This window comes from Harpia harpyja, chromosome 1 (assembly GCF_026419915.1).
Source record: "Harpia harpyja isolate bHarHar1 chromosome 1, bHarHar1 primary haplotype, whole genome shotgun sequence".
Taxonomy (NCBI): Eukaryota; Metazoa; Chordata; class Aves; order Accipitriformes; family Accipitridae; genus Harpia; species Harpia harpyja.
The window spans coordinates 65,251,088-65,275,959 of NC_068940.1; positions in this window are offsets into that span (position 1 = coordinate 65,251,088).

The following is a 24,872-nucleotide window of genomic DNA, read 5'->3' on the forward strand; positions in this document are numbered from 1 at the left end:
CTTGTGCATGGCTGGACTCCAGGCATTTTCTGGTACAGTGTTTATTAATGCCTTGCCAAGAAGAAACATTTCTGAAACAAGATTAGCATCAGTATTTACAAGCAGTGGGTTAGCTCTAGAAATAGCTCCATCAAAAGATGTCACAGCAGGCAGCTATTCATGGGAAATTATTTGCAAGGGACACATCCCCCCCTCCCCAGTTGCGCTTAATGTTTTTCCTCCCAGCAGCAAGTTCACTCTCCAGTTCAAAGCTTAAAGGAGGAAAATACCTGTTTGCTTCCTAGAGTACAGCTCTGTTTATTTTCTGCTACCTTTCTGCCTGCAAAACTGCCTATTGATTTCTTAACCTGTGTATTTCTCTTCTAATGACTAATGACTAAGCCTTAAGCTGTGCCAATGCTGGCAAAACAGGGTGTGTCTATGCCACACTGAAGTGGACATAAGAGGAATTTTTTTTTTTTTTTTAAATTGAAATAATCTCTGATCATGTCTTGCTAAGCAGAGACTGCTCTAGTAACCAGCTGTGTGGGGACAAGAGGGATGGGAACAAGTGTCCTGGGAGAGCAGAAGCTTTGGAGATGCACAGAATTTATGCTGAGCACATACACTATTAGCCAAAGACAATTTATGTGCCTTGGACTATCCTAAATATGGCCATGATTCTTAAATCTAGCCTTCTACCCCGGCAGGGTGTGTTTTTGGGAGATGCAACAGTCCTTTATTTTCCATTCTGAGGAAAAAACAACCAATATCTTGGCTTTCAGAATGGGTATACAGCCAAGTCTTGTAAATGCAATACAGTTAATTTGCAGTGTCCTACTGTGAGCCTAGTGACACTGTAACCTGAACCCATAATGTGACCAAAACTGGCTTCAGGCAGAATGCATGTCTTTTAAAGCAAACATGCAAACAAAAAGCAAAAACAAAACTAAAACACAACCCCAACCCAAAAGCAAGTAAAAAAAATGCATAGGGGAAAAGTGAGAAGAAAATGGTGATTATTCCTTATTCTATTTGACACAGGAGCTTTTGCTAGACCCTAATCTGTATTCTACTTCTCTTTTTACTACAACTTTTCAGATTAATTTTGAAACACAAGACAAAAATTGGTAGTTTAAAAAATTGCTCCCATTAAACTATTTGAGAGGGTTATAATCTAACCAAGAAATATGTTCTAAATCTGGTTTGCTTTTACTAGCTAAAGGGATTTTTAAAGAAAGATATGCTATGGCAAATTATATGTGCACATGCCTTGTAGCTGACTATCAGCTGAAGAGTTAATCCTCATAGAAAATGTGCATAACATAGACAAGAGCTCATTTGATTTTCTGTTTTCCTGTTGAATAAAGTATCTGGGAACAACAAATGTGATACATTGCTGCTACTAATGCTGTAGCCTGTCCCTTTGTTTAATTACTGCAATTAATCTTAATCTGTCTTTGTTTGGCAACAGCTAGGTTAGGAAGAACCAGCTGAATGCTTTTAATAGAGACTGCTGTTTTGATCACTAAACTCAGAGTCTTTTCTTTGATAGATAAAAATATTCAGTATTTTATTGCAATCCAAAAGGATGGTGTATGGTTCTTCAAAATACAATTGTGTATTACTAAGGGAGTGGGAAAAATATTTGCTACAAAGGAATATTTCTGTAAACACAGTAGAAAAATGAAATTCAGTGTGTCTGGAACATTTTGCCCTGTTCTGTCTCTAAAAATGACACAGCTGTGTTTCACATTGTATGAAGCACTCACGTAAGCATTTAATTCGCTCATTGTAAATTGAGCTACATAAAGATGATGTAATAATTAGGTCTGAAACAGATGGAAGACCTACTTTAGATAATAAACTCACTAAAATAGCATATGCTGGCTTCTTTCAATTCTATACATTTTAGTCTATAAAGCTGTACTTTTGATCAGATGACAGTAACTGAAAATAATAGAATAGGCAAGATTTGCACAAAATTTTCTGAGACAGAAGTTCTTCAGTTTTGTAGTACTGCATTTTTGTAGGCATTGCTGTATATTCATAGATCTCCATGTACAATTTCTTCCTTGTGATTCTAGGAAAACACAGTGAAGGAGTACCAATCTCATTGAAACAAGCTTCAATTTTTCCACTGAGCGTCAATGAGTAGAATTTTACCCCATGTAGGCTGAAGGAGCATGAGCTGCTCTGGTCCCACCTGGGCAAAGATCAGCCAGGTGGGCCATCTAGTCTTTATCTACCTTTGATCATGTGAAGAACAAGGCTGTGCACACATAGAGAGGATGGAGCACACTGTCGGGATAGGCACACCTCCAAAGGTAAGCCCTCTATTGCAAGTGGGCCTCCAGCATCTCTGTAAGAAAAGGTTCTTTGGTTCCCTTTCCAATGCTCATTCTTGCAAGAGCCCAATTAAGCAAAGTTCTTTACTGTTTTCAGCTCCTCTGGCCACGAACAAGAGCTGATGTCCCATCTGGCATAGCAGATCAAAACCAAGTCTGAACTTCACTTGGAAGAAAACTGGAACCTAATGCAGCATTTTGCAGAGCAGGCATTGCCTCATACCATGCAGCCAGATCTCCTGAGTGAGCAGGTAAACACAGCTTCTGCAGATTTCAGAGACAGCCTTGATAAGAAAATATCAGGTCATGGTGACAAAGGCATCGGGTATTGCAACTGCTGCAGAATGAAGTTGGTTGTGGTGCATTTGCCATTTCTATGTGTTAAAGATTTTCTAGGGTTTATAGGGACACACCAGTATTTGTTTGTGCCAGCATTATATGGTAGTGGCTACTGTGCTCAGACCCTGGGATCTGGATTATTTTCTTTTCAGAGTGACTGTATGCCTGACCTCTATTCCAAAAGTATTTTAAATAGTAAGAAACCTTCTGGGTCTTCTGACCTTCTACATGTCTGTCTTACTGATGGCCAGTTGCATCTCACACAGATCTGCCTGCTGTGAGGTGACTTTTTAATATTTACACATTGTGCTACTTACACCCACCGCAACACAACTCAGGTCAAGCCTAGTGTTGAGGAAAACTGAAATGGTTGCATGGATTTGTTTGGAAAACATGTCAGTGTCTGTAAAATAAATGTGCTGAGGTTTTCTCACATGCGATTTTGTGTTGGCTGTGGCAGGCAGGTAGGGGCAAAGAAACCCGTCTTTGGACCTATGATCCCAGTCCCTTTAGCAGGGGGCTCTCTGCTCCAGGGAGTGCAGTCATGTAGTTCAGACCATTGCTGAGACTCAGTATGAATGAGAGCAGATTAGGGAAACAGTTAGCATTAATACCCCTCAATTTAATCAGTACAGAGTTACCCAGCTGTGACTGGGCAGCCATCACTTGCTCCCTGAAGGCCCAGTTATGCACTAGGAGTACATGCGCTTGTGTTTTACCAGATAAACTTCAGCTTGTGTTTGCAAGGTGTCCTCCACAGGGATGCAAGTCTAAATCACATATATACACATAAAATGACACCATGAGTGATTAGTTCAAATCTAAGAATTTTAAAAGCAAGACATGGTGGTTTTTTTCACTTGAGGAAACATTCAGTTTCTATTTATTATTACGAACAAACCCCAGCAGATTATAATTACTATTTTCTTTTCTTATTGCTGTGGCAATGAGGAACACTGCAGAGAGGAACTGTCTATGGCCCAAAGAGCTTGCAAGGCAAGCATAAGACAAGGGATAGCAGATTAATGTAATGGAGGTGTCAAAGTTGTTTCAGCAGTGAAACTAATAAATAAATGCTTTATTTTATTTCTGTTATTAAAAAAAATAGGAAAAAAAAGAAAAAAAAATCTCAGGATTGAACACAATATTGCATCTGGCCCCAAATAAGAGCTTGTTATGGGTGCCTGGAAAAGATGCAAAGGAAATGAAGAGCTGGATTTTTCACAAAGCTGCTACAGATCCAGTGCTGGCATCTCTCTTACCCACTGGTTCACAAATAGGTATCTTCCTGGCTTGTTTCTAGTAAGAGTCGGCGGCTCTCAGCTTCCCCTTTCACTCTGCTGTACTTGATATTGCCAGCTAAACAGCCCCCGGGACCCTGGTCCTACAGAGGTCTTTGGCCAAGAAGACTACAGAGATGTTTTGTGGCTTGCTCTTTTCTTTTAAGTATTTTATATAAAACCAAAGTATCTAAATAGAGGGATTCTGCAAACCATCCCATGATGAAACATCTCGCCAGGGAGGTGGGAAGGGGTTTCACCACCCTCAGCACCTGGGCAGCGCATCCACTTTTGGCGTTGCAGCATATCAGGCCAGATCTGCAGTTAAGACACCACAAGATTTTGTGGATGCTTCTGATAGCAGAAAAAACATGAAGACTCTCGTTTAACAACTGAGTGATGGAGCCTCCTAAAGTAGGCTGATCCTGAGATGGAAACAAAAATAATATATATACATGCACACACATATACAGAGAGAACTCCTTACTCCTGACGCGAGGCTCTGAGGGCCTTCATATTGAAAATAAGCAGTTTGTTTGATGTGATGCTGAAGTAGGAACCAACAGAAGGATTCAAAGACCTGACTGAAGATCTTCTGTTGAATCTGTTGCCTCCCAGGAGCAGATGAGCAGAGACAGGCTCTGAGGTTTTGTACTGGTGTAAGTTTGGGACAGAGGTGTTTCTCATAGGGGTTGAAATCAGACATCTAGGTCATCCCAAACAAGTTTTCATACTTCGTATATACTACTCCACAGCAATTCTGGTGCATTTGTGATGCATGCTTTGTAGAAAAAAGTACTTTGTGTAAACTTCAGAAAGCAGCCTTCTCTACTACTGCCCTTTTTCTTCATCTGTCAGTCATGCTGCTAACTGCAGGCAGTATGTTCATTTAGCATACTGCAGAGATGTGTCCCTTTGTTCGGTTTACAGATTCTTCACCAAGAACATATTTGTTATTTGGCATTATTAAACAGCTGATTTTGCAGGAGCACATTTGAGCTCTGGATTGTTTGCCAGCAGTTTGTAATAAGCCAAGAAAGAGCAACAACATATAATCAAATCCATTATGATTACATTAAGATTACAGTAGAGAAAGGAAATTAAACAAACAAAAGTATTGCAAAAGTACAGCTAGGAACAATGAAGATATCTGAGCAATGTTGTAAACACTTATTACTACTTACATAAGGACCACTTGCCTGTTTACTCTCAAGCCTGGGACCGAACAGACTTTCCTTTTAAGGCTGCCCTCAGAGAAGGTCAACCTCTGTTAATATGGAATCATATCAAATATAAACTAGTTTCTCAGCAGCTCTCTTAGCAATACTGAAACCATTCCTTAGGTGGCCAAACTCTTACTTCAGTCCTGACAATTTTTATTATTGAACAAACAATAGAAATGCAGGTAAGATGATAAAATCATAGAGGACTCTATCGCCCTTAGGAAAAAGAAATATTTAATATAGATAAATTTAAAATTTAAAGGAAAATACTATTTACCATAGATACATAATGGAGAACCAGTATTTAAAATGCACTAATGCAGATATGCATGTCAATGAAGAAAACAGGTAAAAAATTAGGTGCAGTGTCAGTTCAGGCCTGAAAAGTCACCCTTCTTCTTGATGTGGGGAGGGAACAAGAGGCAGAAAAAGTAAATAAATACAGACAAGCCACTAGCAGAGAGGAAGCAGAGGTATCAGGCTCCACAGAATGCAAACAGGAATAGTTTTTTAAGTCAAATCTGTTTCCCAGTTCTCCCTTATTTGACATTTGCTGTGGGAGAGGGGTCGGAGATGGCTGACAACACCAGCCATCTGCCCTGCACACCACGCTGCTGGCTGGCCCACACACTGGCAGCAGCTTTATCTTGCTAAAGTGCAAACATGAAGGGCAGTTGCAGTGATGTGCAAGCTCTGACCAGCCAGAGAAGCTTCCTGGTTACTGAAAAGCATGTTTTTAAGGGAATGGTCTCGTGCAATGATTGCTATAAAGAGTCTGTCTTCCTCTGCCAGCATCTTTTGATGAAAATTTTAATAGCAAACTTCAGATTATTGGGCCATAAAGTTAATTGGGACTTTGTTCAACCAGCTACTATGTCATTAAGATCAGTGGCTTTCCCGGGATTGAATTTGTCTAGAAAAGAATTATTCACTGTGTTCTCAGAAGGAAGGATTGTATTTCAGTATTTTGGTAGAGAAGGCTGCTGAGGCAGAAAGAGGAGAGAGAGAGAGAGACAATATATGGCATGCTGTGTAAATTATATGGTCCTCCTTTCTTCTCTGCATAATTCAGTCCTCACCAGATTTTTAACAGGCAGGCTGCCCTCAGTTTGCCTTTCAGAAGCCGATGATTGGAAATGCCATCTCTCATCTATTTCCCTGCCACAGCTCCAAACATGGCAAATGATTCCTTCAGAATGGGGACTCTGAGCAGCTGGAAATCATTACTTTTCCCCCAGGTTTCCCCTCTGATCTTTTTGCCATTTAGGCTTAAAGAAAACTAGTTAGCATCATACCATTAAAACAGTAAAAAGCTGCTGGAGGTACAGGTAAATTAAACTTATTGAGACTGAAGAGACCAGCTCTTTTCATCAGTACATTTACACTGAAGTAAAGCTGGTGGGAAGCAGTCACGGATCTGTCCTACTAGGGCAGGCCCAGTCATACCAGGGGGCATTTCCATCCACCCTCTGCAGGGTTTTCTGCTCTCATGTACCCAGGCAGTAAAAGTTAGTTGGAGGGGAATTCTTATTCTTAGGCACAGCCCTCTTGATTACAGCCAGCATTACCACTACCTTCTGGGAATTGAGTCAGTGCCTTTAAAAATTAAATCACAGGAGGGTTGCTGGTTTTGCAGCAGTTTTCAAGATCCGAAATGAGTTTTGGGCTTCATAGAAAGAAAACCACTCAGCCTTTCTTCTTCATACACAGAGAATGGCGTGATGGTGACCTTTTTTCAGTGCAAAACCTGAGAAGCTCAGCTAAGAACATAGACACAAATTGCCTGGGAGAGGAGCTCTGGTGGTAAGCTCTGCAGGGGAGAGGGAAGGCATCGGAGGTCTCATGAGTCAGCAGTTGGCCCCAAAGGGAGGTATAGGACTTTTGGGTATCTGCAACCCAAAGCCCTGCCTGGCCACACAAAATCTGTAGCCTGCATAAGCCCAACACAGCAGCATAGCAAGTGTCCAGTGTATGCCTGAGCCATATTTTAAGTGTGGTTCTGAGCTCTGTTCGCCCATTATGAAGTATCTGGGTGCAAGTCCTCTGTGCTGTGCAGAGATGCAGGGACAGGATGAATAAAACCCAGGACTGTGCCATCCCCTAATTCTGTGTGATCAGGACATGAGCAGCAGCCAAAGCTGTCCTCACTTATCCCATGTTTGTGGGAATCACTGGGTAGCTGATGTGTGGTAGGGTGCCTCTCTAAAGACACCCAGCATTACAGGCTGTGGAAGCACATAGATGAGCAAAAGAAATTATGACAAATGGGCAATGGAGATTATGGGGCTTCTGCTCACGCACTAGCCCATCCTGCTGTGCTCTGTGACTCCTTTACTGGGCATTCAGATAATATTTGTATTCTTGAAGATGTATAAATTAGATTCAAAGTGGGGAGATAAAGCCTGCCATACAGGCTGCTGAGGCATCTGCGCCAGTATCCTGCTCTAGGACCAGCTGTTCTGAAAAAAAGACTCACAAAGCTCAGTAAGTGGCATGTAAGGGAATAAAATCCTTCCTAGCTCCTCTCTCATAGAGACTGTGCTCTGCTTGAAGCTTGGCTGCATTTAGATACTATTAAATTTTTTTGCAGGAGGAAGAATTTTTGTGTAGCATTAAAAGAGCAGCTAATTAATGAAGCATTTTTATGATGGAAGTTAATTTGTGCTTATGTATGTTTGTATATTTTGCAGTGAATGTAAACATAAGCATCCTCCTACATGTATTTATGTTGACATAGACCTATACGTATACTATATATAGTGCAACATGCTCAGTTTCTCCCATAACTTACTATGGAGATCTCTATCTATCCCTGTCTTGGTATACCCTCTCTTCCCCTCTCTCACATCACTTCAATAAAAAGCCAAAATCTGGAGGAAGATAATAATGCTGTACAAACATTTGAAATGTGAAAAGAAGCAAGAGAAAAATGGTTTCACTTACCCAAAACTGTGCGGGATAAAATGAAGGCTCATCAGCTCTGTGTAAAGAAGCAGAGATTCAGGTCAGGTATAAACCTTTCTCAGTGCTAAAGCAGATCAGGTTGTGGAATAAATGGCCTGAAAAGATCACTGAGTCACATCAAAGGAGGGATTGTGGAGCTGGAGGCTGTGGAAATTGTTGTGGCATTAGGATGCAGCTAAAGAGCCCCAGTAAGTCTGGGTCAGCCGCCTGACCCTGCCACCTCTGCCTTGGGGTCAGTTTTTATTTCATGCACAATTTAATGTGACTTCTGGCTTATCTGCATGTAACTGAAGCTTGCTGTGCAGCTCCTCATGTCCCTAGAGTAAAGTCCCAGGTTGTGGCTAAGCTTATCCAGCCTCCAATATATGGGGAGAGGGATGCCTCTGCTCTAGCTCCCTGGGCTACACACTCCCAGTCCCTCCCTGTACCCGGGGAGCCAAGGAGGGGCAGGCGGGCTCCCTCTTGGGCAGGGGTGGCAGCAGGGGAGAGGGGGGAGTAACAGCCCCTTTCTACACCTGCAGCAAGTGAGACATGAGACCAGCACAGCGGTCACATTGAGCAGTGCCCCATACCACTGCTGTCCATGTTGACCATCAGCTAATGAGCTGGAGAGAGCAAATAGCAGAGATGGGCACAAAACAGCTGGCTTGGCATGGCTCTAAGCATACCAAGCGCAAACACTGATCGGTCACCACCGTTTCCTGATGTCAGATTCACCAGTTTACCAGGTGCTGGCAGCCAGCGCCAGTGGGAGGAGGATTCTCGCTTCACCGCCAGCAGTCAGACCTGCACTGGGTTGGGGAGCAGCCGACGTAGTGGGGTGAGTCGCTCTCTGTGCAAACAGCTGGTGCCATGTGCTGCATGTGTTTATGTAGAGATACACCTGTGTTCCTCTCCTACTGTGATTTCCTTCAAGTGGTGTTTTCTGCTGCATCTTTTTCACTTCCATGATAGTACCACATTCTCAATGACACTGGCAGGTGCTCATCACTGGGATCAAGAGGCAAAAGGTCCTCGGTCACGATAACGGTATACAGTCATCCTAACTGAGCTATAGTGTGATGTCCTTTACTTGGCTGGCCTTTTTTCAAGCAAACACACATCCCGCTTCCACTGACTTCGCTGAAGCTTCAGGCCCCCCTCCAACATTGGCACTGCACAGGATTTAGGGCACAATTCAGGCACAGTGACAGACTTCTACGGCACACAGTAACTCTATGCAGCAGTTTGGAAAAGGAAGAAAAACCAAAACCACGCTGAGTTTATCTGTCATGCAAATGCACAAGGGCAGCACATAACATCTCCTTCTGTGACCCAAGCTGGGAAATACACACTAACCAGTTAGAGCCAGGCACAGGGCAGGCTGGAAGGAGAGGGCTGTGTCTGGGTGCAGCCAGTGTCACCCCACCACAAGCTGGAACTGGGGGCTCCATCCTGGCTGCTCCGGTGACACTGTCCCATCGCCAGTCCCAGGGAGCACAGCTGGTGCCCGTCCTGGGCAGGCTTTGAAAGCACGGGCAGGGAAGGAGGGGGTCTCTGCAGGCACCCCGACCTCAGGGTTTCTGGCCCTCGTGCCTTGCAGCAGGATAGATGCCACATCTTTACTTCTCTCTGGTACATGCCTGAGCTCCTCCACAGGGCTCTGTGTGTGGGTAATGAAATCTTTATTTCTCTCCATGAATTACAGAGAAAGTCTTGAGCTACTATCATATGGTCACCTGCCAAAAGTATCTGAAGTTATGTGAGGTGAACGATATATAAGAAACAGTTAATAACAAAGGCACAGGAGGAAGGACTACTTAAAACTTGTAAATAATTGAACTAATTGTTTTAAGACTGGTGGCAATGAAGTTTTTCCAAACTATTGTCCCAAATACTGTGAATGCTTAAGATGGAAGGTCTTAGAAAACTCCCATTTTTCAAATCAATTAAATGTTTTACTACAGCGGCAAACAGAGGGACAAGCCTTGCAGATTGAGTACACCTGACATGGAGGTTTGTAATGAAGACAGTGGGTTCCTAATCTGTGTGTCATGTTACTTCAGGCTTTTCTGGCAGAGCCATCGATGACATGTCAACATAGTTGACAAAGAGGACGTAGAAGGTGGTAGTCTGCAGTTTATGGTTATTGTATGTTATGTGCATTGCCAGGTGCTATCCTTCTGCTTGGGGATGTGTTGTTATTAACTGTAGCTGGTCTCCTAGGCTGGGCACTCAGCAGCTCTAATCCTGGAGAGATTTCCCTGCTTGGCTTGCATTGTATTTGCATGAACATTCATCATTATATCAAAATAAAAGAAATTGCTGGTAAGAAAATTATTTGAAAGGAGGTTCCAAATAGTTTTGTGAGAAGGAAGCTCTGCTAAAACCAAGTACCTATTTATGTACATGCATAGTGTAAGGATTATCACCTCAGGAAACTAGTATATAAAGCAGTTAAGCATGCATAACGCTGCTCCACACCTCTACATGCCACTGTGGGAATTAGCTTCCTTTCCCCTAAAAACTCCTTGCTGTTCTGGCAAGAGAGGATCTGGAATGCAGCTCCAGGCACTAAATGAGTTGCACAACAGCCATCGCCTACATCCCACTGGGTTGCAGAGGCTTTCTATTTTCATATTTTCAGCTTCTCACTTCTGTAAAGAAACACATTAAAGCCCAAAGCCGACTGACTTGCCATAGACAATCACAGCCTCAACTGGGCATAGCTGCGTGTCTTTCCTATTTATCCTACCTTGTCTTGGGGGGAATATCTCTTGCTAGAGAAGAGCAGAGCTGAGTCTGTCATTGCTTACTAGAATCATATGCTGTTCTCCTGCTAAAGAAAACCCAAAGTCACAAAATTGCCTAGAAAATAAAAGAATACTTAACATAATTTATGGATCTCTTATCAGGCCATACTAATTATAGACTGTTGCCTTCTGCTCAGACTCAGAAAAAGTAGTGTGCATAAGTATTCAAGTGAAACAAGCATGCAATGTCTTGCTTGCTTCTGTGGTTAAAAGGTTGTTTTTAAAAGCTGAAGTAAGCATATGTTCTGTCTGTGAATATGGAGCAGAGCAGTGCATCATTGTAATTCCAGCTAAGAATCCAACCAAGAACCCCCCATCAGGGTATTAACTGAATGAAACACCTCATATGATATGCTTGAGAACACTTTCAGCACCTGTAGCTACAGATCTGTGCCTGCCAAGTTTGCCTTTGTTTGAGGGGTAACTGAACTGTTCCCACCTTCCTGGAGATAGATTTGCAGGTCCAATAAATTACAGGGACCGACAGGTAATTAGAGCGCTAAATGCTGTCATTAACAATTGCATTTATTTAACCTACAATCTTACACTTAAAGCTGACTGGGCATTAGAAAGGGGGATGTGGACTCACAGGCTGTTTAAAAGCATTGGATCCACGGTACCTGACTAAGTCTAAATTGATGTAACATATTTTCCCTTTTATTTCTTACTGTCATGCTTTGTATCAGCCCCTTGCATGTCTCCCATTCTCATTTGGTAGTGACTGAATCACTCTCCCTATCCCCTGCTAGATGGTTGGTCCGTGTCTCCCGTTCTCTAGCCAAAACCCCTACTTTTTTCCTTCCCGTGATTTGAAAAATGTCTCATCCCACGTTATTCTGCCCTGGAAGGTGAGTTTGGTTATGATGCCGCAGGTCCCGAAGCTTGGATACTTTCTGTACCAATACGTTTGCACTAAAGGTTAGACACTTGCATCATCCACTTTTCTAGCCTGGGGTGCTGGATAGCTAATATGTGCAGTAGCTAAATAGCAGCCTTATTGTTTTTTTACAGGTTACATTTCTTTTAGCTTATCTACATTACACTGGGCATAGTTACTGGCATTTCATGACATCAAGGTTACCTTTACTCTGAGAACAGTACAGAAATACCCATAAGCTACAACACAATTTAAGCTCTTTATGATGGTTATGCATAAGGCAGCCCTGTAGAAAAATGCAGATTTAACTTTAGTCAAAAGAGTGAATTTTTTTCAAGTCAGTGGCATAAATATGAGCTCTCTCCCCATTCCCTTCTACCTCTTCCCAGTCATTTAGCTCAGTCTGAAAAACTGACTACTTTCCATATAAGATAATCATAAGCTTTTTATGTCATATTTTATAAAATCCTTTTTGTTGAACTGAAAGAAAGCAACATAGAAGGTACAGCACTTCTTCAGCTGTAAACTAGAGGAGGAAAAACAGTTTCTCCCTGTGTGAAACCAAATCTTTCTTAGAGCCATTCAAATGGATAAAGAAGGGAAAAAACCAAATCCCCCCCAAACAAAAAAAGGAAAAGAGCCAGAAGGTAGCTGAGTCTCTGTCTCTTTTCTCTGTCTCTGGAAAAAAAAGAAAATCCTTTTTTTGACTTAAAATAATATCTGGTTCAGTAAAAATTTTGGATGTTGGATCAGTTATCAACACACTTTGATTCAAGCAAACACTTTGAACCACATCTGGAAGGCAGTTGAAGGCCTGCTAAATCTGATAAGTTGAACATTTCTACACGCTAACTTCTAAACTAAGCTTCTTTTATCCATGCACCAGTGACAGCTTCAGATTACACAAGCAGGACACTGCAATCTGTAGGGTTCAGAAAAGGCTTGCTGTACCAGGGCTTTTAGGCCCTTTCTTCCTGCTCCACAGATTATGGGTGTTTTGGGTTTGTGTGATGGGGTTTTTGGTGGCAGGGGAGGGGCTGCAGGGGTGGCTACTGTGAGAAGCTGCTAGAAGCTTCCTCGGCTCCAAGTCGGACCCATCTCTGGCCAAGGCTGAGCCCATCAGCCACGGTGGTAGTGCTTCTGGGAGAACAGATTTAAGAAGGGGAACCTGCAGCAGGTGAGGAGATTGGAATATGAAAGAAACCCCTGTGCAGACAGCAAGGTCAGTGAAGAAGGAGGGGAGGAGGAGCGGGGGGGAGGGGATGCCCCTGCAGCCCCTGCAGTGGTAAGATGGCAGGCTGTCCCCCCCCCAGCTCATGGAGGGGAGCGGGGGAACAGATGCCCACCTGCAGCCTGGGGAGGACCCCACGCTGGAGCAGAGGGGTGCCCCCCAAGATGGCTGTGACTCCATGGGAAAGCCCGCGCTGGAGCAGTCTGTGCCTGAAGAACTGCAGCCCACAGAAAGGACCTGTGCCGGAGAAGTCCATGAAGGACTGCAGCCCATGGAAAGGACTCACGCTGGAGAAGTTCATGGACTGCAGCCCGTGGGAGGGACCCCACGGCGGAGCAGTGGAAGAGTGAGGAGTCCTCCCCCTGAGGAGGAAGGAGCAGCAGAGACAAGGTGTGGGAGCTGACCCCAACCCCCATTCCCCTGCACCACTGGGGGGAGGAGGTAGAGAAAATCGGGAGTGGAGTTGAGCTGGCAAGGAGGGAGGGGTGGGGGAAGGTGTTCTAAGGTTGTTTTACTTCTCAGTATCTTTGTTTTGATTTGATTTGCAGTAAATTAATTTGATTTTGTTTCTTCCCAAGTTGAGCCTGTCTTTTGCCCATGACCATAACTGGTGAGTGATACCTCCCTGTCCTTGTCTTGACCCATGAGCTTTTCTTTATATTTTCTCCCTGTCCCACTGTGGCCAGGGGGAAGGAGTGACCAAGCGGTTGCATGGTGCTTTATTACCAGCTGGGCTTAAACCATGACAATGGGTCCTTTGAGAACGAAGGAGATCTGTGCAGATGAAGTAGAGAAATTTGGCATTAATGTGTCACTGCACACGAGAGAACAGTTGTTTGTTTTGAAGCCATACAAAATCCCAAAGCAGATGAAAGCATTTCCTCCCCTGGAATTCACCAGGGCTTTTTGGAAAGAAAAATACAGCAAAGGACACTACTGAACAAGATGAAACATGTAGTAGTCAAACAAACCACAGCTTTGACTGAGATGGCAAAAGTGAGATGCTGACATGGTCTTATTTAATATGAAATGGATTGAAAAATAAGCATTTGCCTAGTGTCAGCATTTGAAAGTGAGGCTGAGGAAGACCACCTACAATTATTTGAAGGTGGGACTACAAGAAGATTTGTACATTATTAGAGTCAGGTCAGGTAGTTGGACCTGGAACGAAATGCTAGGATGTGTTGACTGGCACAGCAGTAGAGATTCTCCAGTGGGGGTCCTGGTGGACAACAAGCTGAACATGAGCCAGCACTGTGCCACTGCAGCCACAAAGGCAAATTGGATCCTGGGCTGCATCCACAGGGACATTACTAGCAGAGCTAGAGACGTGATCATCCCACTCTATTCAGTGCTTGTCAGGCTTCTCCTGGAGTACTGTGTCCAGTTCTGGTCCCTCCATTTCAAGAAAGACATGGACAGACTGGAGAGGGTCCAAAGGAGAGCCATGAAGATGATCAAAGGCCTGGAGAACCTGCCTTCTGAGGAAAGACTGAAGGAGTTAGGTCTTTTCTCCCTGGAGAAGAGAAGGCTCAGGGTGGCCCTCATCACCATCACAATATTCCAGTACTTAAAGGGTGGCTACAAAGAGAACAGAGGCTCTCGCTTCATATGGAGTCACATGGAGAAGACAAGGGGCAATGGGTACAAGTTGCACTGGGAGAGCTTTCATCTCAACATAAGAAAGAAATTTTTTACAGTAAGAACAGTCATTCACTGGAACAACCTCCCCAGGAATGTGGTAGAGTCCCCATCGCTGGAGGTTTTCAAAATGTGATTGGACAGGGTGCTAGATAATCTCATCTAGGCTCCCTTTCCCATGAAAGGGAAAGACCAGATCATCTTTTGAAGTCCCTTCCAACCTGTGTGACTCTATGATTCTAATTTAGAATAAAGAGACTTACTACTATGCAAGGATATTTACTGTGAAGGAGAACATTTCAATATCTAAGGAAGGTTTATTTTGCTGTAGGATTGGAGGAGGGAGGGGTTAACATGAAGAAACCCTCAGTCATGGCTGGCAATAGAAAAGGAAAAGGTTTAAGTTAGACATCAAGAGAAGTACCAAACCTGGTATATGACACTGACTTGTGAAATAGTCCCTTACAAAATGTGGAAACAGATGTTGCAAAGAAATCTAAGGAGAGAACAGCTTGGGAGTTAATACCACTGAATGTATCTGTTTGGTTTTGCCTGTTTGAGTACAGAGAGAGAAGATGCAAGTGGTTCTTCCCATCCCTTGACCTACTGTCTGGTACCAACACAGTAAGAGGGACGCAGCCACCCTGCTATACTGTGCGCCAGGCTAACCAGGGACAAGCTTATGTTCATGAGTATCTCACTTTAACGTCACTGGGGAGGTCTATCCACTGGTGTTACTGTTGTCCCAAAACTTGTGGGATTGTTCACCCAGTGTGCAAGCCAATAACACACAGAGTTGAGGTATTAGCTATTTATTGCTGGTTCTGCACAGAAAGGGGTGCTAGGGGTTATCCCCGCAAAGCTAGCACACCCAGCACTAAAACATTATTAAATTGTTTATACACTGTAAATTAGTTTAATTAATGTACTCATTGTTTATCTACCTTTTATTGGTGCCCATAATTCCATATCTTAAAGCTGATTAATGTATAGTGTCCTTGTCTTCATTTAAAGGTGCAGTGTCTTTTAATTTTACTGTGCAAGCTCAGTGGGTGAGGGTCTTTAGGTGGAGGTGGGTGTCCTAACTTCTAGAGGTGTGGTCTTCATATTATAATTAGTTAAGTTCACCTAAATGTCATGTTTTTAGCTGATTCATGTGGTATAGCCAAGCTTCTTGGGCAACCAGCCGGCTAAAGTTTCTGGTTCCTAGTTTTAGGTTGATTTGTTGCTTCTATTCCATTGTCTTGTCAAGACTTGTTTACCCAAGTGATTTACATCAATTACTTATCATTTGTTCCCTAAGTCTGTAAAAAATTACGATCATAAAGATTTTGATATAATTAGGAAACAGCTTGCTTTACATTTCAACCCTATCTAGGAAGCTTCTGCTTGGATATTAAATAGTAATATGGCACCTTTATATAAAAAAACCAAACTAGCTCTTTGGTTTTGGCTATTTTATATTGACAGAATAGCATAAGGAATATATCACCAGAAAGGGGAAGAAAAGAGCTCATGAAGCTTCAAGGGGTAAGTGAATCATATTATCCCTCTTGGTGAATATACAATGGTTTATTCTTGACAAGGAACATTCATTCATTTTCTTTTCTGCATATTTTTCGTGTTGAGTGAGTGGGCAGGCTGTGATACGGGGTACCCGATTTGACATTACATGTATTTATGACCTACAAAGCTTGATATAGACCAAAAAGAGTGGGTGGGGGAGAGAGAGAGAGAGACTGAGAACTGGCTTAGCAGTTGAATGTAGACCTAAGAGCCAAGAAATCCCCAGTACTAATTGTATTGCTGTTACTGATTTATGGGGTGGCACTGTTAAAACTTAGGAAGTGTGTTGAGGTGGAAGAGAGCTATGTGTTACTATTAAGATGGCATAATGAGGCTTTAATTAGGGTAAAACTGGCTGACTGACTACTTCTCTGCTAAGATGGAATAACTATTGTAGATGTGAATATATAAATACGCTACTGAAGCTGAAAAGAAAGCTATTGGTCCCTCTGACATGAAATCTTGAGAATGGGCCATAAACCAGTTTCAGTAAGTATTACACTAGAGATTGTATATGTTTTTGTATGTGCCAATGTTGCCATCAAAGGTAAATATACTTTAATTCATTTTAATTTAGAGTTCCTTCTGATTGAAAGGATTGTTTTCATTCCGGTGCAATTCATATAAACCAATACATCATCAAGACAGGGGTGGAAACTTGGCAGTATTTCCTTCCCACATGAGCGTTAAGCCAACTTTGACATTTTATATGTTTTTAATTAAATCACTGTGATCTTTGCAGGCCGGTGTTTGGTCTGACAGTTTTTTAAAGCTTGAAATTCAAAGGTAAATTATTTTAACAAATGTGCACAAAGATTAAAAAATGAATCCCTTCAGTGTTGAGACTACATTGTCTGTTATCTCTGTTTTGAGTAAAACAGATGGTTCATATTGCAAATGATGCATGAATAGGACTTCCCCAATGTGATGCAAATGGATTCGTTGAAAATGGCATTGTACAGATGAAAAGAGGCTGATGTTAGTAGAAACTTCCTGGACAAACATCAGTAATGAACATGTTCTTTGATTATGTTTCACCACCTTTTAAAAAGCAAAGCATGCTCAGAAAAATTCACCAGAGAGAAAGATGTCCTTTCAGTGACTGATTGTTTCAAGGAGAATAAACCAGCTCAATAAGTCAGCTCGTGGTCCTGCTGCTGATTCCCATCGTCACCTTTGGCAAGTGCATTCACTCAACCTCTCTGGGCCAGCAGCTGTAACATGAAGGCCACAGTCTCCCACTGTTTATCATCTGTCTCATGTATTCAAACCATGCATGTTTGGGGCAGACATTTTTTTCTAGTGGTTGGCACAACCACTGCACACTGCTGTAATCCAGAAATCGGTAACATCTGAAGAGCAACAGTGTGGTGGGAGCAATATCTCCCTGAGCTAGAATGACCTTCCACATGCACTGGATTGTATGGAATAGACCTGTGAGTTCTTATAACATAAAAGGGCCATTTCATTTGAGCAAACTTTCTCACCTCACTGTGTCCACGACAATGTATTTCCTTGAAATACATCATTACTAGTATAAGCAAGTGAGAATCAGGTCTAAATTCCTCTTCATGTTCCCAGTTTAGAAGAGGACTTGATGAACTTTCAGTCTATTCCTACAACTGTCAATATTTGTGTTTCAGTGATTACAACGAAATACATTCCTAGGCTGGCAGTATGCTGACCAGATTTACATATTCTTTTCAGTGACTGATTCTTCCCAGTTTTTCCGCCTTCATCCCAGTTTTTCCTTCCTTTATCTCAACAAACCAGTATGGAAAAAAGGGGTCTTGTCCTTAATCATGGTATTAAAAGTGCACAACAGCCTTGTTTTAAAATGGAGCACCCTGGTCACAGTGTCACCAGCTTCTCCTTTTTTGTGTGTTTTATTTCATTGAATATTATAGATCACAGAATGTATGGTGTTGGTTTTGCAAAATAATTGCATGAGTTATTCATTTGGGTGTTTGGGCCTGGTGGCCTAAGTTTTTTACAAATTATGAAATGTCTGGGAAAGCAGCTGCAACAGGTTCAGCTGCAGGATGGGAAAAACATGCTCATGAGAAATAAGACCCCTAAGCTTTTGCTTGTCCTTCTAGTCGCCCATTAGACTATTTTGCAGATTCTGATCACAAGGGTTCATTTTCCTGTGTTTATTGCACCTATCCCACATGTAGCCCAACATGGTCAAGATTTGCCTCTCACTGATACATGTCATAATTGATCACCAATTCCCTCCTGGAAACCTTTCTTCTTCCCTATTCAAAATTACATTTCCAAAGAACACAAACCCCTCTGCCTCTGCACAATTTCCCACAGGCTTGCTGACTTTCAACCTTGACTGCTCTGTGGCTCTTGATTCAGAGCACATAGGTGGAGAGGCCCAAGATGGACCCTACCAGGAAGAATCTGAGAGGCCCTGGAGAAGCAAGGTGACGTCCAGGATCACCAGTTGGGAAGGACAGAGAAGGCTTGTGCAGGGCTGAGAAAGGAGTGTGACAGATCATCTGGAAGAAGGAAGTTATAGAAATTTGAAATTATAAGAACAAACGGAAGTTTGAAATGCCATTAGATGTTTGCCTGGTTTTAGTTGTTGAACATTATACCTCCCATTCTCTCCATGACTTGCAGGGGTACCCAATTCCTGTATCAATTACTGTTTTTATGGCATACTGGGCACACTTCTGCATATGTGCTTCAGAGATCACCAAACTGGAAGCCATGATGAGAGGTTTGCTCCATGCCTGATAGGCAAGTCTGGTCTTGAGGAGGGCTATTTGGTTCTTGTAATGAGTGATGCAGGCAAACCCCATAAAATGAAATGTTCAATATTCTGTGTGTGGAATCATACCCATTTTCACAACATCTAGTATTATTCCCCTGACTTTTCAGGGCTCTTTAGCCTAAATACACCATGAAGTCTGTGAGCAACTAACAGTCGCTGCTTTTTTCTGGTATGGGAAGAGAATATACATTTTTGCATCCGTTTTTGTGGCTTCTGGGACTTTTTCTGCTTTTAACATTCTCTGGCAATGCCTTGTGCTGAGTCTGCCTTTGGCGGCAGCCACTGCACTGAGGGACCATGCAGGCAGAATAAATAACAAGGCAGTGCTGAGAGGCTTTCCTTGATATAAATTGCTGTAGGTTGGGAAAAGAGGGCAAATTTTCTTAGCACAGAAAAGGCCCCCACGGCTGCTGCTGTAGGAAACTGATCCGTTGTTGTTACTCTCTGTTCTGGGAAGGGACAGAAGAGTTTTTTGATATTCTTTGGTTTCTGCTGTATAGTCTGCCACAGCAGTCAGCATTAGCAAAACCAGACCCGTTCTCATCTGTTCAAAATATCGCTATTATTTCTGAATGCTGATTACTCAGGCAGACTGCAAGGCAGAGCTGTGTGAGTTGCAAAAGCAGGGCAACAAATCATTGTACTGAAGCGGCAATGACACGGAAAATGGAGGCAGGGTACAAGCAACCCACTTAAGGGATCTGGAGAAGCTGTGGAGAAAAAGGGTTATGGCTGAAAGAGAGCAGCTAGCTTAAGAAAGCATTTACTCAGCACTTGCTAGATCCCATCTGGAGTACTGCATCCAGCTTTGGCTCCCCCAGACAAGAAAGACACCGAAGACCCAGAGCGAGTTCAGCAGAGGGCCTACGAGATGGTCAGGGCAGGATCTGTGCCTTTGATGGAGAGGCTGAGGGAGGGGGGCTTCTTCCAACAGGAGATGTGATAGCTTTGGAGGGACTTAACAGCAGATGTCTGACACCTAGAAGGAGGTTGTTGAAAAGATGGAGCCAGGCTGTTCATAGTGGGGCATGGCAGGTGGATGACAGACATTTGGTTTCCAACTAGATGTAAGGAAAAATGTTTTCACTGCAAGGACAGTCAGGCAGCAGAGCACACTGCCCAGAGAGGTTGTGCATTCTGTCTCCCTCCTGGGAGGATTTTCAAGACCCAGCTGCATAAATCCTCGAGTAACCTGGTCTGAGTTCAAAGCTGACCTTGCTTTGAGCAGGGGCTTGGACTAGACTCCTCCTGACCTTTCCCACCCAAGTTATTCTGTGATCCTGATTACCAGCTGCTCCATCACACTAGTTGTAATGGCAGCTTTGCACAGCTCACTACACCTCAGTCATCACCCAAAACTCGCAGCCACTACACTAACTCTTAACCTCAACAGGCAAAAGCTCCAGGCTCTAGGATCCTTGCAATATTTTAATTTTCTTAAGAGAGAAACCTTGAAAAGTTGACCTCAATGTCTTCAGTAGTCACAGCAGTTTAGGGCTGCAGAGAGCCTGAAACAGTGGTTTCAACCCAGGAGTTTTCCTTACTTGTGGTATATGAAGCCTGAAACCTGCTCTGAGGGCGTCGGTCCTCTTAAGAGTAGGCTGGTGTTGCGTGCTCTACATGGCTTGGGTGGGCCAGCAAAGCCAAAGATTGGGGTGCCAGGAGTGGTTCAAGATGCTCTTTTCTCTCAGGCTGTGACAGAGGAAGTGCTGTTAATCCTCTTTTCACCCCCTCTGTCTTGCTGTTATTATATAGATATAATGGTTACCTGTTTTAAATCTCCTAATGTAATACAGAAGTAAATGTAAGCCACAGAGTTAGTGCTATGTAACAGTGCTAAAGAGGGGAAAACAACAGCTATCAGTTAGAATTTAAGCACTGTAGAAAACACATGAAGGAATGTAAAGAAATTACAGAAAAAACATCTGCCGGGTTTAGGACTAGAAGGACTTTTTAAGCCATAGCACAAGCAAAAGAAAAAATAAAAGACCGCCTTTGCAAAGTGAAAAAAGGAACATTCATAACTGTGATAGAGAAAAGAAAGAAGTCGTCAATAGATATTTCTGTTCTGTACTCAGAGAAAAGCAGGTGATATGCCTATGCCACCTTAAACGTTTTCCAGTCCCCTGGAAAGCAAGAAAGGTGCTACCATCTCTTTAAGATGAATGTTTATAAAGCATGAAACCTGGGTAACTTGCATCAAGAGATACTGCCAATTACTTCAATCCTCTTGTGATGGTACAGTAAAAAGGAAAAATGGGTTAATATAGGCAATCACCTTGCTAGCCTGATGTATGTCCCTTGCAAAATAATGGAAAAACTAAAACAAGAGTTAATTAATAAAGATGTAAATAGAGACAAAAGGTGTGAATATAATTTCATGACAGTCAATATGATGCTATTAAAAAAATAAATCTTGTCAAAACAGCCTGATTTTATTGGGAATTACATGTTTGGCTGATAAAAACTGTTGTGTAGACATAAAAGATTTCTCTGGTTTAATGTGTTCTGTTTGCTGCCATAGGACAATCTGAGTTCTTAAAAAAATGAGCAATTGCATGGCAAGGTTGCAAAAATGAGCAATTAGTGTCAATAAAGCTTGGATAAGATGAATTTAGAACTTGCTAAATGGCAGATTGCAAAGCTGTTGCTAACATGAAATTTTCTCTGAGTGAGTCTGTTTCTAGTGGCATTCTATGGTGGTATGTACTAGAAACAATGCTGACCAACCAATTTCATCAATGATCTGGAAATAAATGCAACATGCCTGTTGATTTAAAACAAATCTGTGAATATCACATATGCTGGTGGAATAGAAATAATGATGAGGACGTGACAACTATATGAAATGGTGATTGGGTGTATGGAGTCTAATCAAACAAAGCTTTTTAATATGGCTGAATTACACAAGCATAGAATGTAGGCTGTATTTGCAGAGTTGGGGAAGCAGCAATGCTGATAAGAGTCTCGGGGTTGCCACAGTGCAAACAGAGTCCCACTGCGATGTTCTGGCAATACAAGCAAATGTAATGCCTAGCTACATAAATGTGAGATAAACAAGTAGGAGCAAGGAAGTAATTCCACTGGAACTGAAATACTGCATGAAGTTCTGATGCTGGCATCTTGAAAAAGATGTTGGAAAATGAAAAAGGTGCAGAGATGATTTGAGGCCTGAAGAGTTTGAGAAAATGTTTTATTCAGAGAGGGCTTGATCTATTTATTGTGAAGTGGCTCGGTAACAGCTGAAGTAGGGGAAAAGGGAAGATAGGGCATAGTGAATCCTTAATCTAGTGAGAAGAGTTCAACAAGAAAAAAGAACAGGGGGGTTAGCAAGCTCAAACACTGGAAGCCAGAAAAGGTTGTAGCACAAGAAGATGCATTTTTTTTAACAGTGGGATATGACTCTTTGAAAGAAATTACAGAAAGGAATGGTGAATCTGTTTCTGAATCTTCATCTCTGGCAAGAAGAAAATATTTTCAATAATAAGTTTTAGTCAGCCAGAGGTCACTTGGTGTGGTAGAGGAAAAACTCCTTAAGCATTAAGTTGATTAAACAGACAAGAGCCACTCTGATATCTTCCCTCCTATTACCCTCTAGGTCTCTTGGAGATATCCAATGGATGGGTTTGTGAGGGTAATTTTAGGCTTGTGATTAACTGCCTATAGGGTTTACCCCCGGCTGTGGGGCTGGCTGTGCTCTAGCAACACTGGTCATACTCATCCTTTTTGTTGCATGCTGTGTCGTTATCAGAGTCTTCTTTTTCTGAAATGAGAAGAGCTATGTGTGTCTGTTCCCAAGGTCTCCTCTGCGCAGGGAAGAACCACCAGGAAAATATCCTGCAAACAGAATTTTTTTTTCTGAAAGCTGGAAGTAAGAAACAATTTGGGAAAGACGTATGAGCCATTGTGTTTTCTCCCTGGAAGGATCCCTCTCCATATTACCAAGACTGGCCTTATTACAGCCATCTCCAGCTGGCAGGAAAGTTATGTATGTACTCAGTAACAGCAAACATCAATGAAATGAGCCTTTAGAGCTACCCTTACTGTGCCTGACTCACCTTCATTGATGCAGTGGGATGCAAACTGCATTTCCAATAGCAGCAGCTGATGGACCTCAGGGCCAGCCAGGAGACACTGCCTCAGACTGGGGAGAGCAAATTTAAACTGTTCCCAGGTGCCCCAAATTAACCTCTCAAGGGGCCATGGTGACAAGAGGGCAAGCAGAGCCGGTACCACTATGGACATTACCCAGCCAAAGGGCACTTTTGGAGTGGCACTTCATCTGCCTGAATAAAATGGGGATGACAGTCATCTACCTAAATGTAGGTCACCTGGGCTGCCTGGTGACCAGGGAAGGTCCCTGGTCAATAGTGAATAGAGCCCAAAGTGTGATTTAGCCCACTCTAAAATAGGCATCTAAAATAAGGCAGAGGTATGCTCCCTAAAAGCGTCTTCTTTCTCTGTTGACTGTGTAAGGAGTTTGCTAAGTAGCTCAGCTACAGGCTACTGTGCTGCAGATGTCTGCCTTCATTAGCTTTTGGGGTCTTACGACCAATTCAATTTCTGCCATCTGTCAGTGATGGGAAAAGGCCCTGATGGGTCACAGTCACCCTTGTCATGTACCATGAAAAGGAGCAGATGTGAGTTCATTGTCTTCCACACACACAAAATACATGTTCACACTGACTGATGAACACCTACTGCAAGCAGTGCAGGGAGGCAGTCCAGGGTCTGATCACCCAGCCTTTGTTAGCAATTTTTGGACACCACTTATAAGTGAGTGAAAGTAATTTCTGAATTTTTTTCTGCTCATTACAAGTGAGGATTGATCCAGCATTGATATCAAAAGGCAACAGGCTCATTCCACTTATTAACTGAGGGCAAACAAAGAATTCCAGTTTGAACTCTGCACCAGAGACACGTGGATAACGTGGTGGTACAGTTTTTCTATGTTTTCTCATTATAGACTGCGTCATAGATTTAAGGTAGGGCTACCACAGTACCAGAACCAAAGTGTCACCAGTGGCATTATCAGATGGCTGAAGGAGGAGCGATGGGCTGGGTCCTGTTGCAGCTCAGTGCCAGGAAGCAATAACAGCATTACTGGAAAATTTGGGACTATCTGTGCTCTGTGAGATGCAGCGCTATTTTTGAAAGCTATAAAACTAGTCAAGTATCTTGAAAGCATCTCATTATTTCATTCATTGGGAAAAATATCCTCTCCATCAGAGATGGACGGTGAAGCAGTATAACAGAAGCCAAGATTAGTTCAAGATTCCTGGCATTTGTAGGAGTTGGATAAAATTTTATTCGTATGAGACTATTCCCTTGCAAATGGAAGACTGTAGTTACAACGTGACAGAAAAGAGGAGGGGAATTTGCACTTGACTAACAGAGCATAATCTGATACCAAAGCAAAACCTGGGACTTGCAGATTTACACAGTTTGAATAAATTATAAACTGCCCAGTAAGCCTCTTAAAATGACAGCAGTGCTTGAAATGGGCTAACAAACGAGTTGCCATGTAAATAATGGCACTGTAGGTGACACCAGAAGCAGCCCTTTGAGAAACTTCAAACAAAACCAGAATACCAACAAGTTTTTACATGAAAGAGGACCTTAGCTTCCTAATACAGATGTAACACATGGCCTAAAATAAATATTTTTCTCTTTCCAACCTACGTCTTCTGCCTTCCATTGTGATTCTTGCTTTCACCTCTTGGCTAAGACCAAATTAAGAGTCAGTTGTAAATATCCTTTTTCTGTTGTCATGCCACATCGGCAAGGAGATGCTGAGTGAGTGCTATGCTTAAAAACGTCTTCATCTTCTGAGACTAGACACAGAAG